Source organism: Schistocerca americana, chromosome 9 (genome assembly GCF_021461395.2).
Source record: "Schistocerca americana isolate TAMUIC-IGC-003095 chromosome 9, iqSchAmer2.1, whole genome shotgun sequence".
NCBI classification, from domain to species: Eukaryota; Metazoa; Arthropoda; class Insecta; order Orthoptera; family Acrididae; genus Schistocerca; species Schistocerca americana.
Window position 1 is genome coordinate 179,240,795 of NC_060127.1, and position 17,421 is coordinate 179,258,215.

Consider the following 17,421-nt stretch of genomic DNA (forward strand, 5'->3'; position numbering starts at 1 on the left):
CTGTGCCAAACTTCTGTATGTCGTCGTTCCTGCGTCACGACCTGCACATGTACATACGTTATGTAGTTGCTGTACTCAGGAGGAGTGTCAGGTTACGTAGGGTAAATACGATATTGCACTTTCTGTGTCGTTAGGAAGAACGATGGAATGTTTCTTCGGACATGCATTCTTCTTGACAACCCAGGTAATACAAAATCGTATTTGTTTTTTGTTTGTTTGCAATGGTGCTACACATAGAAATACCCACGCTATGATAAAATTTCACTCAAGGGAGGGATCGGCCGATCGGTTGCCAGGATACCTGCTGAGACTTCTAGGGATAGCCAGTTTGACAGCATAGGAAAGTGTGGGGCTAAGACTTGCAGAGGGAGATCAAAGCCTGCCGACGGTAAGCAGGTTAAGTGGATGCAGGCTGCAGCAGCCACCGAGAGATGAAGGCTTAAAAGGAGACCTGCACGAAACCAGCCTTCGTATCGGGGATCGCAAGAAAAATGCAGATCGTATGATATATAGCGAATAAATCACTGTTTCCTACGAGGGTTGTTCGGAAAGTAAGGAATGATCGGTCGCGGAATGGAAACCACAGTGAAAATCTAAACTGCTTTCATTGCACATTTAGTTACACCTTCGAGGTACTTTTCTACACAGTCGCCACTCCGACTTAGACATTTTCTGGAGAGTTATACCACATTTCCAACACCATCGTCATAGAAGTCAACCGCCTGTGCTTTCCGATAATTCTCCACGCTGGTCTACAACGCGTAGCCTGCGCCGTAGTGTTGTCTTCGTATCCAGCGTTTCATGTGAACAGAGATGATACTCAGGACGAGCCAATTAGGGCTGTATTGTGGGTGATCGAACACTTCCCATCGAAAAGGCTGCAGGAGCGTCTTCACTGCCCCTGCAGAGTGCGGCTGAGAATTGCCACGAAGAAGGAAGTGCGTGGCAGTTGTGTTAGGTGGGCTGCATTCAGTAAGGCGCAGTCTCTCAGCGGGCCCTCCTACTTGGCTGGAGACATCGTTGTTCTAGGCACCTTTACTCGCTCACAGTGCGCTCACAACTGACAAGAGAATCTTAATGCGATCGGCGGGCATACTAGAGACACTGCCGAAAATGTCTGTGAAAAGCCACGTCGGATTTTCACAGTGGTTTCCATTTCGCGACCGATCGTTCCTAACTTCCCGAGTAGCCCTCGTAGAATCAAGACGACGTGGTTGAACGTTTCCTGAGCATCCAAAATTTTGTCTTCAATACCAATAGTCTCCACCATGTCACCCATTTTGCTAAAAATGTGTCTCATTGCTGTGTGTGAATACATGCAGAAGATCTAACACCAATACAACTTTCATGGGGTCGCCTGATTTGTTGTGCTGATAATTGCCCCTTGTACGCAATCGATCCTGTCCAGTCACACTAGTGTGACCACCTGTAAAAAGCTCACCTATTGCGGCGTGGACGTGCAGCAAGATAGTCAGTGAGGTATAAAGGAGCCTCCAGGGAAATGGAGTCGTGTCGATTCCATTACTGTGGCCAGCCACCCTAAGTTTCTCGGTTGAGGATCCATGGCGACAACAGACCAATCGAAGTGGACCCACAGGTATTCGATTGTATTTAAATCCGGGGATTTTGGTAGCCAGAGGAGTACGGTAGACTCATCCTGCTGCCCTTCGAATCACGCATGTACGCTGCGAGCCGAGTGACTCCTTGCATTGTGCTGATGGTAGATGACCATTGCATATGGGGTGGATATTCCCAAAGGATAGATGCATGCTTGTGTTGATCAACGATCCTTCCAGAACGACGATATCAGCCGGAGAATGCCCCAAAATATCTCCCTAACCATCAATCTTCCTTGTCTGGTCTTGACCCTTCCGACGCCTGTCGCAGGGTGTTTGCTTTTAGGCGTTTCGTGACGCACTGGCCAGCAGCCATCTGTGTTTCATCTGAAAAGATCATGTGTCTGACATCGGAAGTTCACTGAGGCTTTTTGCAGATGGTGCTGTGGTGTATCGAGAGGTTGTAACAATGGAAAATTGTTCTGAAATGCAGGAGGATCTGCAGCGAATTGACTCATGGTGCAGGGAATGGCAATTGAATCTCAATGTAGACAAGTGTAATGTGCTGCGAATACACAGAAAGATAGATCCTTTATCATTTAGCTACAAAATAGCAGGTCAGCAACTGGAAGCAGTTAATACCATAAATTATCTGGGAATACGCATTAGGAGTGATTTAAAATGGAATGATCATATAATGTTGATCGTCGGTAAAGCAGATGCCAGACTGAGATTCATTGGAAGAATCCTAAGGAAATGCAATCCGAAAACAAAGGAAGTAGGTTACAGTATGCTTGTTCGCCCACTGCTTGAATACTGCTCAGCAGTGTGGGATCCGTACCAGATAGGGTTGATAGAAGATATAGAGAAGATCCAACGGAGAGCAGCGCGCTTCGTTACAGGATCATTTAGTAATCGCGAAACGGCACGGAGATGATAGATAAACTTCAGTGGAAGACTGCAGGAGAGACGCTCAGTAGCTCGGTACGGGTTTTTGTTAAAGTGTCGAGAACATACCTTCACCGAGGAGTCAAGCAGTATATTGCTCCCTCCTACGTATATCTCGCGAAGAGACCATGAGGATAAAATCAGAGAGATTAGAGCCCACACAGAGGCATACCGACAATCCTTCTTTTCACGAACAATACGATACTGGAATAGAAGGGAGAACCGATAGAGGTACTCAAGGTACCCTCCGCCACACACCGTCAGGTGGCTTGCGGAGTATAGATGTAGATGTAGATGTAGATGTAGATGTAGATGTAGATTCGGTACTGGCATGAAGATTCCATCCTTCATCGCCGATGAACAGCTGTCAGCGCGCCAGCGTGAACCAGACGCCCGCTGCAACGTTCGCTGAATGCTTGTTGAACAGACACTGTCGCTAGCCAGTTGGTTCATCTCGGCAGTCAGTTGCTCAACAGCCGCATCTCTTTTCACCCGTACACATTCTGAAGCCGTCGTTCACCGCTGCTGTGCATACTCCATGGAGCCACAGAGTTGCCTTTGCGCGGGTTGATGATGATGATGTTAAAGTTTGGTTTGTGGGGCGCTCAACTTCGCTGTTTGTCGTGTCCTGACACAGGTGGGAGAGGGAGAAAAGGGGTTACTGATCAGTCTGCGCTCCCGAGCGGTTCAGAGTACAGGGCAGAAGGACAATTCACAGTGAAGGCATTTGATTGTTTTCTTCTATCTGAGCCAACACTGGTACAGATATTCACTAGAATGCAGGTGGTGAGACTCGGTAGGGAACTCGTTGTGGTGACTCTTGGACAAACAGGGTTTTGAAATGGTTGTTTATTCCAGGTAAGACTGACTAATACACTGGAGGCTAGTTCTAGGGTTAGAAAAAGCATGAATAGCACTGTTACAACAGAAACCCGTGCAGAAGTCCCAGGAGTGGATGCTAACCACAGTAGCAAACACTAGCAGCATCGTAAGGCAACAACTTAGTTGCAAAACAAAACATACGAATGTGACACTGTTCACTGTGGCACTTCAAGTGAGAGAGCAGACTTACGCGGAGCTGGACCGAGGATGGAGTCAACGGACGCGGATTCGGCGCCCAGATCGTCTGACTGAGAAAATGCGGAATCTAGGGGTTTTAAAGAGTCGCACTGTTTTACCCACTTAAGGCCGCCCAGCCAGTCCCGCAGGTTTCTTGCAGGTGCCTGCCAATTACGTTTCAGGTAGGTGCCCTCTACTGCTCCTAAGGCGGGGATGTTAATGCAGTTGCACTAAGTCAGTATTTGGAATTAACATTGTTCAGCTGAAAGGTAAACGTAACTGCTCTGCCAAATAAGGCTTGTAACATTATTGTTATACGTCATTTAGCCCCGCACCTTGGGCTCCCCGAAGTAGGGACTGCTAGGTCGTTCTCGCTCTCTATCTAGCCCTTGTGAGCCTATTGACGTTGCTGTTCTCAGGGCTGGTATCAAGCTGGCATTATACGCTAGTACGTGCCTGTTGGTTACAAAGTTCTACGGTGGCAACTTACAACAGCGTCTAGACGACATATGATGTTACATGTTAATTCCTTGAAGAGTAACTAGCGCCCTGGGACCGCGTCTGCGGGCGACTGCATTTTCGCAAGGCTCTCCCCTTACTGTTTACTTCATGTAACGATATCTCTCCTAATTTTGTCTGCCCTCAGCATCGTCTCTGCTTCCTTGCCTTGGAGCGCCTGCCCTCCTTTTTCACAGCTTCAATGTAACAGTACAGTAGCAAGGAATAATCAACATATCACAGGTTATCAGCACCCAGACAAATTCCCAACGTTTGCTCAGTCCAGTCTCGCCACTGAATGACGATGAAATCATGAGGACAACACAAACACCCACTCACCTCGAGGCAGGTGAAAATCCCTTACCCCGCCGGGAATCGAACCAGGGACCCCATGCTCGGGAAGCGAGAACGCGACCGCGAGACCACGAACTGCGGACAGCGCCGGTTGAGGACAGCGCCATTTTGCAGTACACTTTGCAGTATACTTTAACCACGGAGACAGCGAACTGTTTTCAAACTTAGCCGTTTCAAAAATGCTTTCTTCCTTGGCCTGAAAGCCAATGAAGAGGCCTCTCTGCATGTCACATAAGTGGCTCCGTTTTTGCATTACGACACCAAATGCACATTTTTCCGCGCCCCCCTGACTCGCTTTACACATTACACCCTCTATTACTACTTCTGTCACTTGCCGTCTGTGAGTGGTTATCGTCCGCTGACGTCGAACGTAAGTGGTGGTCATATTAACCTGACTGGCCGTGTGTTATTGCCGTACAGTGCTGAGAAAAGCAAGATTATAAATTTCCACACGTCTATTATTTCACTCAGTGCTTGCAAGCAGCGTCGACATTCATGTCGTATTTAACGTGCAGTGCTATTGTTTTGAGATGTGTAGTTATTATAAATTAATGTTTAAATGCATTCACGTGCTGTTACCGACAATGACAGCTTCCTGCTGCAAAACTGGAAATTAGATACTCTGAAACCACAGACAGCGAAGCGTGCGACCTCGACTCACGTGAGGTTTCGCAGTTGCTACGTAACAGCGAGAGACGCGTCTTGGGACACTTGTTGTGTCTGACTTACACTGAAGAGCCAAAGAAATTGTTACACTTGCCTAATATCGTGTATTCCGCTGCGAGCACGGGAAAGTGCTGCAACAGAACGTGGCGTAGACTCGACTAAAGTCTGAAGTAGTGCTGGAGGTAACTGACACCATGAATTCTGCTGGGCTGTCCATAAATCAGTAAGAATTCGAGAGGATGGAGATCTCTTCTGAACAGAATGTTGCAAGGCATCCCAGATATGCTCAATAATGTTCATGTCTGGGGAGTTTGGTGGCCAGCGGGAGTACTTAAACTCAGAAGACTGTTCCTGGAGCCCCTCTGTAGCAATTCTGGACGTGCGGGGTGTCGCATTGTCCTGCTGGAATTGCCCTAGTCCGTCGGAATGCACAATGGACATGAATGGATGCAGGGTTCAAAAAATGGCTCTGAGCACTATGGGACTTAACTTCTGAGGTCATTAGTCCCCTAGAACTTAGAACTAGTTAAACCTAACTAGCCTAAGGACATCACACACATCCATGCCCGAGGCAGGATTCGAACCTGCGACCGTAGCGGTCTCGCGGTTCCAGACTGCAGCGCCTAGAACCGCTCGGCCACTTCGGCCGGCCAATGGATGCAGGGGATCAGACAGGATGCTTATGTAAGTGTCATATGTCAGAGTCGTATCTAGACGTATCAGGGGTCCCACATCACTACAACTGCACACGCCCCACACCATTACAGCCTCCGCCAGCTTGAACAGCCCCCTGCTGACTGCAGGGTCCATGTATTCGTGAGGCTGTCTCCATACACGTACACTCGATACAATTTGAAGCCAGACTCGTCCGACGAGGCAACATGTTACCAGTCACCAACAGTTCAATGTTGGTGTTGACGGGCCTAGGCGAAGCGTTGAGTTTTGTGTTGTGCAGTCATCCAGGATACATGAGTTGGTTTTCGGTTCCGAAACCCCATATCGACGATATTTCGCTGAATGGTTGGAACGCTGACATTTGTTGATGGTACAGCATTGAAATCTGCAGCAATTTGCGGAATGGTTGCACTTCTGTCACATTGAACGATTTTCTACAGTCCTCGTTGGTCCCGTTCTTGCAGGATCTTTTTCCGGCCGCATCGATGTCGGCCATTTGATGTTTTACCGGATTGCTGATATTCACGGTACATTCCTGAAATGGTCGCTCGGGAAAATCCCCCTTCTTCGCTACCTCGGAGATGCTGTGTCCCATCACTGGTGCGAAGACTATAACACCACGATCAAACTCACATCTTGATAACCTGCCATTGTAGCAGCAGTAACCGGCCTAACAACTGTGCCAGACACTTGCCTTATACAGGGTGTTACAAAAAGGTACGGCCAAACTTTCACGAAACATTCCTCACACACAAAGAAAGAAAATATGTTATGTGGACATGTGTCCGGAAATGCTTACTTTCCATGTTACAGCTCATTTTATTACTTCTCTTCAAATCACATTAATCATGGAATGGAAACACACAGCAACATAACGTACCAGCGTGACTTCAAACACTTTGTTACAGGAAATGTTCAAAATGTCCTCCGTTAGCGAGGATACATGCATCCACCCTCCGTCGCATGGAATCCCTGATGCGCTAATGCAGCCCTGGAGAATGGCGTATTGTATCACAGCCGTCCACAATACGAGCACGAAGAGTCTCTACATTTGGTACCGGGGTTGCGTAGACAAGAGCTTTCAAATGCCCCCATAAATGAAAGTCAAGAGGGTTGAGGTCAGGAGAGCGTGTAGGCCATGGAATTGGTCCGCCTCTACCAATCCATCGGGCACCGAATCTGTTGTTGAGAAGCTCACAAACACTTCGACTGAAATGTGCAAGAACTCCATCGTGCATGAACCACATGTTGTGTCGTACTTGTAAAGGCACATGTTCTAGCGGCACAGGTAGAGTATCCCGTATGAAATCATGATAACATGCTCCATTGAGCGTAGGTGAATGAACATGGGGCCCAATCAAGACATCACCAACAATGCCTGCCCAAAAGTTCACAGAAAACCTGTGTTGAGGACGTGATTGCACAATTGCGTGCGGATTCTCGTCAGCCCACATATGTTGATTGTGAAAATCGAGGAAGTACAGTACATACTGACGAAACTAAAATGAGCTCTAACATGGAAATTAAGCGTTTCCGGACACATGTCCACATAACATCTTTTCTTTATTTGTGTGTGAGGAATGTTTCCTGAAAGTTTGGCCGTACCTTTTTGTAACACCCTGTATAGGCGTTGCCGACCGCAGCGCCGTATTCTGCCTGTTTAGGTATTTCTGTATTTGAATACGCATGCCTGTACCAGTTTCTTTGGCGCTTCAGTGTATTATCTGACGCATGCTGGTATTAGTCAGAGCTTTTATAACAACGGACATGATTGGGCGTTGTACCGCTTTCGGCAATTCTATTGCAGATTCTTCAATGCAGAGTGATACTTACATTCTACGTTCTCAATTATTTCCTGGATGTATTTCCCCTACAACGTTTGCGCTCTACACCTCCAGCGAGTACCATGGAAATCATTATCTGAAAGTCTTAACACACGTCCTGTTATCCAGTCCCTGTCAGTGTTGTCCATCTGCTCCTTTTTTCGTCCCATTCTGTGGAGAGCCTCCTCAACGTGCTACTGTAGTACAACACCTCAAACGCTTCGATTCCCTTCTGCTCCGTTTTTCCCAGTGTCCACGATTCACTAGTATACAATGCTATACTCCAAACGAACGTTCTCAGAAATTTCTGACTGAAATAGAAGTCTTTGTTTGCTAATAGTAGACTGCCCTTGGCCAGTAATGCCCGCTTTCCCAGTGCCAGTCTGCTTTTGATGTTGTCTTACTCCGTCCATGATGGATGATTTTGCTTCTAGCATAGCAGAAATCCTTGAATTTGAAGCCATTTTGACTATTTTTCGACCGTGTCTCAAAAAATGTGTAAAGCTTTTTAACTACCGCTACCAGACACAAAATTTGTTAACTAATGTATTATTTATTTATTGTGCGACATGTTTCGGTCCGCAGCTCGTGGTCGTGCGGTAGCGTTCTCGCTTCCCACGCCCGGGTTCCCGGGTTCGATTCCCGGCGGGGTCAGGGATTTTCTCTGCCTCGTGATGACTAGGTGTTGTATGATGTCCTTAGATTAATTAGGTTTACGTAGTTCTAACTTCTAGGGACTGATGACCATGGATGTTAAGTCCCATAGTGCTCAGAGCCATTTGAACATGTTTCGAGGGTATACCTCATCATACATCAGGCTATATGGCATTACAAAAAACAATATCACAAAAGGGTTATGCAGATGTTAAACAGTATTTTCATAAATAGATCGATAATCAAATCGTAACGAGCTGTAGTTTGACCACCATCTTGTCCACTGCAGTACAGGTTTGTTTTTCTGATCGTGTTTCCAAGTTACTGGTGCGTGTGTGAAAATTTGTGATCAGTGATCAAGAAAGCGAAGAGAGCCGCAGAAGTGGAAACATCTCAGCTCATCACAACGAGAGTGCCACGCCATAACAACAAAGATAACCACAGCATTTATAGGAAGTCTGTTTAACATCTGCATAATCTTGTTGTGAAATTGTTTTTTGTAATGCCATATAGCCTGATGGTGAGGTATACCCTCGAAACATGTCGCACAGTAAACAAATAATACATCAATTAACAAATTTTGTGACAGGTAGCGGTAGTTAAAAACCTTTACATAGCAGAATTCCTTACCTTCCTCTACGTCTTGATCGTCGATTCTGATTCGTGATCACCGATTCTGATGTTCAGTTTCTCGGTATTCTCATTTCCGCTACTTCTCATTACTTTGGTCTTCTCCTTGTTTACTCTCAACCCTATACTGCACTCATTAGATTTTTCAGTCCATCTAACAAACCCTGTCTTTCTTCTTCACTTTTTCCGGGAAGAGCAACGTCATCAGCGAGGCTAATCTCTGCTATCCTTTCACCCTGAGTTTTAATCCCACTCTTGAACCTTTCTTTTATTTCCATCATTGCTTCAAATCGTTCAAATGGCTCTGAGCGCTATGGGACTTAACATCTGAGGTCATTAGTCCCCTAGACTTAGAACTACTTAAAGCTAACCAACCTCAGGACATCGCACTTATCTATGCCCGAGGCAGGATTCGAACCTGTGACCGTAGCGGCCGTGAGATTCCAGAGTGAAGCGCCTAGAACCGCTCGGCCTCTGCGGCCGGCCATCATTGCTTCCTCGATGCCAGATTGAACAATAGGGTCGGCAGTCTTCGTCTCTGTCTTACACCCTTTTTAATCCGTCCACTTCGTTGTTCGTCTTCTAGTCTTACTGTTGGCTATTGGTTCTTCTATGTATTGTACAAAGGGCGTTCAAAAAGTTTTGCATAGTGATCTCCAATTTTTTTATATTTTTTGCAGGAGGAGAATGAAATTTTTTGTGATCATACTTGGAACATTTAGCTATAAGTTGCTATATAAAAGTATATTCTTTTATTTATGGGTGAGCCATAATGGACCGTGAAGTAGATGTCAGGTTGCGACAACGGTCGGTGATGGAGTTCCTCTTCAAGACCGGCGATAACTCTGCCGCATAGATTCACAGGAAGTTGCTCCCTGTTTATCAGGAGGACACAGTGGATCACAGCAGTATCCAGCGGTGGTTGCAGAGGTTTAAAGAAGGTGATTTGTCTCTACTGGACAATCCACGATGCGGTGGACCATCGACGGCAGTGACAGATGTGAATAGCTAGTCCATTGATCAAATCATCCAAAATGACAGATGTGTGATGACACGACAACTTGCTGAAATGACTCATTTGTCATTGGGTACTGTGGTAGCACTGGTACAGTCGCTACGGTACAGAAAAATCAGTGCGCGCTAGGTGCCTAGATTAATGACAAGAGAAATGAAAACGACGAGGAAGAATGTGTGCGAGGGTCTTATGAAGACCTTTACTGAAGAGTGGAAAAAACAGTGTTATGGTGGCGTCATGGATGAAACATGGTTGTTTTTGTCTGAACCTGAAAACAAAACGCAATCGATCGAGTGGCGTCATCCGGTTTCTCCTAGGAAGAAGAAACAAAGACTTTCACGAACAGCAGGCCGAGGGGTGATGTCTCTTCTGGGATCAGTGTGGTGTCATTTTCATTGACTTTTTGGAACCTGGCTCCACAATTAACAGGGACCGTTACTGTTTGTCATCGGACAAGCTGCGACGTGCCATCAAGACCCACAGACCACAACTTTAGGGTCAGCTCGTCAGACTACACCATGGCAATGCCAAACCCCATACAGAGGAGAAAATCAGAAAAATGGGTTGGAAAATTCTTCCTCATCCTCCCTACAGTCCCGACTTTGGTCATCTGAAGGCCCACCTGCGCGGTAAAATAGGTGAAAGACCTTACTTCCTGTGTAAGGCGATGGTGTAAAAGTCAATCCCCAGAATTTTACCGAAGTGCATTTACATCATGGAAAGAAAGTTGCCGGGTGTTGTGGCCTAGCGGTTCTAGGCGCTTCAGTCTGGAACCGCGCGACCACTACGGTCGCAGGTTCGAATCCTGCCTCGGGCATGGATGTGTGTGATGTCCTTAGGTTAGTTAGGTTTACGTAGTTCTAGGGGACTGATGACCTCAGATGTTAAGTCTAATAGTGCTCAGAGCCACTTGAACTATTTGAAAGAACGTTAGGAAACATGCGTCACAGCCGATGGAGGCTACATTGAGTAGGCTCAATGTATACCTAAATGTTCCAAGTATGGTCACAAAAAATTTCATTCTCCTCCTGCAAAATTAAAAAAATTATAGACGATTGTGCATAACTTTTTGAACGCCCTCTGTATATTAACCGTCCTTCCAGCTTACTACGATTTTCATCTGGTACCATGCTACGTCGTTGAAAACTTTCTCTAGGTCAATCCTATGAGTGTCTCTTGAATTTTCTTCGTCTTTCTGTCATTATCAAGCTTAACGCCAGGACCGCCTCTCTGGCACCTTTAGCTTTCCTAAAACCAAACTGGTCGTCATCTATTTTCTATTCCGTTCTTCGGTGTATTATTCTTGTCAGCAATTTGGGTGCGTGAGCTGTTAAGCTGACTGTGCGGAAGTTCTCGCATTTATCCGCTTTTACTATCTTCGGAACTGTGTGGATAACATTTTTCGGAAAGTCTGATAGAACGTCGCCAGTGTCGTAGATTCTACACAACTTGAATACTTGATTGTTTGACACTTACTCCCATTATTTTAGAAATTCCAATGGAAAGTTACCTATCCCTTCTGCTTCATCTGCTCTAAAGTCTTCCAGACCTCTTTGAAATTCTGACTAATGCGGGATCTCCTATGCCTTCCACATCCATTTCAGCTTCTTTTTCAACCACGTCATTAGACAATTCATCTCCCTCATAAAGACCTACAATCCTACCCGCTCTCTCGTCTACGTTTAACAATGGAATTCCCGTAGCAATTTTAAAGTTGCCACCCTTGCTCTTAATTTCACCGTATTTTCACTCTTTTATGTACTGTCTCCGTCCTTCTAAGCATTATTTCTTTTTCGATTTCTTCACATTTTTCCTGCAGCCATTTCCCTTAGTTTCCCTACCCTTCCCATTTATTTCAGTTCTAAGTGATTTTTGTTTCTGTCTTCCTGTCTGTTCCTCAACGTTTTTTTTTTTTACTTCCTTTTCTCGTCTATCAGTTGAAGTATTTCTACTGTTACGCGAGGTTTCATCGCAGTTACCTTCCCTGTTCCTACGTTTGTCTGTCTAGTATCTGCGATTGACCGTCTTACGGACGTCTACCGCTCCCCAACTGAACTGCATACTCTGGTATTTCTTACAGCAATATCGATATCCTTAGCGAACTTCAAACGCGTCTCATCATTCCACAGTACTTCAGCATCCCACATACCTACAGACAGATTCTTCCGGAAGATTCTCTTAAACTTCAGTCTACTGTTCATCATGACTAAATTTTGATATGAGCCGATATTAGCTCCAAGGTATGCCTTACAATCTAATACATGGTTTCGGAATTTCTATCTGACCATGATTTAATGCTGCTTGTATCTTCCCGTGTCGCCATATCTTTTATACCTCCACCTCTTGTGATTCTGGAACAGAGTATTCGCTATCACCACCAGAAATTTATTGCAAAACTCATTTACTCTTTCTTCTGTCTCATTCCTATTGCCAAGTAGGAAAGTACCAGAACTGCAAGCGCTAATAGAAAGCACTGATGCTCATACCGTTTTAGGCACTGAAAGCTGACTAAAGCCGGAGATAAGCTCAGCCGAAATTTTGCGAAGAACCTAACGGTGTTCCCAAAGGATAGGCTAAACACGGTTGGCGGCGGCGTGTTTGTTGCTGTCAGAAGTAGTTTATCTTGTAGCGAAATCGAAGTAGATACTTCCTGTGAGTTAGTATGGGCAGAGGTCATTGATGACAACCGGAACAAAATAACACCTGGATCCTTTTACCGACTTCCCAATTCAGAAGTCTGTATTCCCCCATACCACTTCGTTCTATTCCTTCCCTTACAACGGCGTTACAATCCCCAATGATTGTTACATTTCCATCACCTTTTACATTTAGGAGCAGATGTGGATTTATACGTACTAAATCAACAGTTTAGTAATCCTTATATACCTTCTCTACATCCTATTCTTCGGCTTCATACTTCAGCATGTATACGCGAACTATTGTGTAGGATTTGGGTTGCTGTCGAATGTGATGAGAACAACCGTATCACTGAACTGAGCCCAATAGTTCACTCTCCGTTCTACTTTCCTGTCTATAATAAATCCTAGTCTCGCTATACCATTTTCTGCTGCTGTTGGTATTACTTTATATTTATCTCACGAGAAATCCTTGTCTTGTTTCTATTTCACTTCACTGACCGTACTGTACCTAGATTGAACATTTGCATTACCGTTTTTGAGATTTTCTAGCTTTCCTACCACGTCCAGACGTCTGAACTCAGCACCCCGATTCGTAGAACGTTATTCTGTGGTTTGTTATTCAGTTTTGTTTCCTCACGGTCACCTCCCCCTTCGAAGTCCTCTCTCGGAGATCCAGATGGCAGACTAGTCCGGAATCTCCTGCCAATGGAGAGATCATCATGACACAATTACAGGCCACATGTAGTGTGGATACATACCATGTTTGCTTAATGCAGTTGTTTCCGTTGCTTTCTGCGTCCTCATGCCGTTGATTAAATTGCTTATTCTTCCGCCTTTCGGGGCGGTTTCCTATCCCAAGGGCAAGAGAGTGACCTGAACCTCGGTCCGCTCCTCCGACAGGGCTAACCAGGGTGACTTTTTATACCAGAAGCCTTTGGTCGCCATGGCTGATGTTTTTATTAAAAATGTAAACAGTTTCAGGGTTCACAAATGAATGGTTCAAATGGCTCTGAGCACTATGGGACTTAACAGCTAAGGTCATCAGCCCCCTAGAACTTAGAACTACTTAAACCTAACTAATCTAAGGACATCACACTCATCCATGCCCGAGGCAGGATTCGAACCTGCGACCGTAGCAGCAGCGCGGCTCCGGACTGGAGCGCCTAGAACCAACCGCACGACCACCACGGCCGGCTCAGGGTTCACACTCTAACGGTTCTCTTTTAATATTCTATATTGGTTTGATGCTTTTTGATAGTACGTAAGGTAAGAGGTTTAGGAACCAGGTTTTAAATTGTAAGACATTTCCAGGGGCAGATGTGGATTCTGACCACAATCTATTGGTTATGAACTGCAGATTGAAACTGAAGAAACTGCAAAAAGGTGGGAATCTAAGGAGATGGGACCTGGATAAACTGAAAGAACCAGAGTTTCAGGGAGAGCATAAGGGAACAATTGACAGGAATGGGGGAAAGAAATACAGTGGAAGAAGAATGGGTAGCTCTGAGAGATGAAGTAGTGAAGGCAGCAGAGGATCAAGTAGGTAAAAAGGCGAGGGCTAATAGAAATCCTTGGGTAACATAAGAAATATTGAATTTAATTGATGAAAGGAGAAAATATAAAAATGCAGTAAATGAAGCAGGCAAAAAGGAATACAAACGTCTCAAAAATGAGGTCGACAGGAAGTGCAAAATGGCTAAGCAGGGATGGCTAGAGGACAAATGTAAGGATGTAGAGGCTTGTCTCACTAGGGGTAAGATAGATACTACCTACAGGAAAATTAAAGAGACCTTTGGAGAGAAGAGAACCACTTGTATGAATATCAAATGGGAGATAAGATACTGCGTGAAGAGTTTGACGGAGCACTGCAAGACCTGAGTCGAAACAAGGCCCCGGGAGTAGACAACATTCCATTAGAACTACTGATGGCCTTGGGAGAGCCAGTCATGACAAAACTCTACCATCGTAGAAATGTTGGAACACGTGAGGCAATACTAACCTTACGACTTATCTTAGAAGAAAGATTAAGAAAAGGCAAACCTACGTTTCTAGCATTTGTAGACTTAGAGAAAGCTTTAGACAATGTTGACTGGAATACTCTCTTTCAAATTCTAAAGGTGGCAAGTATAAAATACAGGGAGCGAAAGGCTATTTACAATTTGGAAAGAAACCAGATGGCAGTTATAAGAGTTGAGGGACATGAAAGGGAAGCAGTGGTTGGGAAGGGAGTGAGACAGGGTTGTAGCCTCTCCCCGATGTTATTCAATCTGTATATTGAGCAAGCAGTAAAGGAAACAAAAGAAAAATTCGGAGTAGGTATTAAAATTCATGGAGAGGAAGTAAAAACTTTGAGGTTCACCGATGACATTGTAATTCTGTCAGGGACAGCAAAGGACTTGGAAGAGCAGCTGAACGGAATGGACAGTGTCTTGAAAGGAGGATATGAGATGAACATCAACAAAAGCAAAACGAGGATAATAGAATGTAGTCAAATTAAATCGGGTGATGCTGAGGGAATTAGATTAGGAAATGAGACACTTAAAGTAGTAAATGAGTTTTCCTATTTAGGGAGCAAAATAACTGATGATGGTCGAAGTAGAGAGGATATAAAATGTAGACTGGCAATGGCAAGGAAAGCGTTTCTGAAGAAGAGAAATTTGTTAACATCGAGTATAGATTTAAGTGTCAGGAAGTCGTTTCTGAAAGTATTTGTATGGAGTGTAGCCATGTATGGAAGTGAAACATGGACGATAACAAGTTTGGACAAGAAGAGAATAGAAGCTTTCGAAATGTGGTGCTACAGAAGAATGCTGAAGATAAGGTGGGTAGATCACGTAACTAATGAGGAGGTATTGAATAGGATTGGGGAGAAGAGAAGTTTGTGGCACAACTTGACTAGAAGAAGGGATCGGTTGGTAGGACATGTTTTGAGGCATCAAGGGATCACAAATTTAGCATTGGAGGGCAGCATGGAGGGTAAAAATCGTAGAGGGAGACCAAGAGATGAATACACTAAGCAGATTCAGAAGGATGTAGGTTGCAGTAGGTACTGGGAGATGAAAAAGCTTGCACAGGATAGAGTAGCATGGAGAGCTGCATCAAACCAGTCTCAAGACTGAAGACCACAACAACAACAACAAGGTAAGAGCTTAGTATTAATTATTTTCTTTACGTAGGTGAAGCCGTTAGAAGCAGAGTATCTTAAGGAGGCCAAAATAAATGTTTGTTTTCAGTTTAAATGAGCGCCAGGCTCCCTACAAAATCTAAATACAGTATAAGCCTAAATACAGTGTAAGCCAAAGTTCACAGATTTACTGCAAATGGTGTCCATGAAAGTATTTGAACTCTCGCAAAATTAACTTATTGCACTATTCAGTTTTAAATTAAATAATGTTTTAAAATGATTTTATCACTTCTGCTCTTGTGGAAAGCTGTAAGAAAAGTTAATATTATGTCAGCCACGTAACGGCGGCCAATTGTTGCCAGTCAGCGATCACTGCTTTCGTCTTCTTGATAGCTGAAAAATACTAATTATTCTCTCTTTTCAATTAAAAAACTGCGATTAGTGGCTGGCATATTCTTGAGATAATACAGTGAACTCATTTTTACACATATATTTCCATCAATAACCTGATACACACCTTTTTTTATCGTCTAGTCGAAAGAACAAAAAGAACATCTGATAGCGTTCAACACTACACCCAATATATATCTAACAATAGTAATACGAGAATCAGAAACAGCAGAAGAGCGAGTAATAACTTCTCTTTTCCATCTTCTATAGTTATACAAAGATATAAATGTTTTATTTCACCCTATTCTTTACTGCGATATTGTTTATCATTGTCTTTCCCTGCCGTAGCATCGACGTTTTCAATCTGGTGTGTTTGGTCTTATTCATTATTTTTATACACGCTTCACACTCATTATTCTTAAACATCCCAAAAGGGACACTACGATACCCGGGAACAGTGGCGTTTAGATTATGAGTCAAAGACCTACTTTTCTATCCTCTTCGCAATGATGCTCTTCAGAGCGATTAAACTACGTATTTAAGAGAAGCACGATATGACAGTCGCTCTTGTATTTAGAACGAGTCACAGTCTTCATAAAACAGGATGCCATAGGTCAGGTCAGGAGAATTATAGGACCTATAGTTATTATATAATATACTGTGTGAACTGTCCGGTTTCATGGAGCTGTGTTACACTGAATATTGGAGCGCACGACCCATAGCCAAGGAACTAAATATGTCCAACACCAATGTGTTCTTCACGAGGCAGGTATGCATCCATTCAAGTATCAGAAGATATAAGACCCGTCAGCTGATAACTTCCCTCAGTACATGAAATTCTGCCTGTTGTATCTACAAGAAACTGTATACATTTCTGACTCCCAAATGAGAGTTTTATTTACTGTTGAGGCTGCTTTCTCAAGGGAAGTGATATTCAGCACCTGCAATAGTCATGTTTGGAAGGTGGCAGGGGTGGCAAAGATTTCGGCTAGTGAGCCACGCCATAGCGCTCAACCTCGCTGCACACTGCCCCCACCACCAAGGCATGCTGACTGAGTGTGAGGAGGGGAAAGGGGGGGGGGGGAACTGTGAACTCCCGCATTTGAATGGCAATGTAGTCGCACTGCATATGATTTTGTTTTATATTTCACATTTTTCAACAAAATAATCACTAAAAAACATAAATTTTCGCTGTTACGTACATACTTTTGGCCCCCTGAAGACATAATATAATGCTTATCCCGTACAAATTATCGGTACACGGCCATAGACAGCCAAGTTCCCAGATTTTCGCTCAGGTTGCCACATAATTGTGACTTTCTTAGTTTAATAATCGAAACGAGGTCCGTCACACACATATGTCGATCAAAATATTGTAGCTCTTTTGCAA